A 622-nucleotide genomic window follows, 5' to 3' on the forward strand; every position below is an offset into this window, starting at 1 on the left:
TGTTGACTTCATGTGGTGATAAAAAAAGTGATTAATTATGAGAAAGTGAATTATGAGTCGGTTTTGCGATAATGAGATATACGTTTCATCCTGAAAGGGTTACTTCCTGACAAGAGCAAGCTCTTTTCATACAAAACAGGTAAAAAGTCTGGGGATACAATGTAAAACAGATATAAGTATGGTAGCGCAGTGTACCAAAGACACGACCATTTTGGCACAATCTAAAATTGCCGACAGGTAGCGATGTACTGTTTTACTACAATATAACTGAAATGTGTCAAAATATTGATAAAAATATGAAGACGCCGCAACCCAAGAAACCTCATTAATTAAATAAGAATACAGCATAGTAACACAAGTGCATAATTTCGTGACCGCAACATTATATCAACACACAGGGGATGGTACCAAAGATTGAGGAGCGCCGTGATGGAGAAGCTGAAGCCGGATGAGGACCTGGAGGTCGATCACGTGACCGTCCACGGCATCCACAAGGTCAAGAACCCGGACCTCTCTTGGCCCCGGTTAGTTAGACGTGTTCCTTGGTTAATTATACTCGCAGACTTGGCTGGAAAACACTGTACAAAGAGGGTTTTGGCTGAAAGATATGACAATGGTTTGT

The sequence above is a fragment of the Penaeus monodon genome, chromosome 29 (genome assembly GCF_015228065.2).
Source record: "Penaeus monodon isolate SGIC_2016 chromosome 29, NSTDA_Pmon_1, whole genome shotgun sequence".
Lineage (NCBI taxonomy): Eukaryota > Metazoa > Arthropoda > Malacostraca > Decapoda > Penaeidae > Penaeus > Penaeus monodon.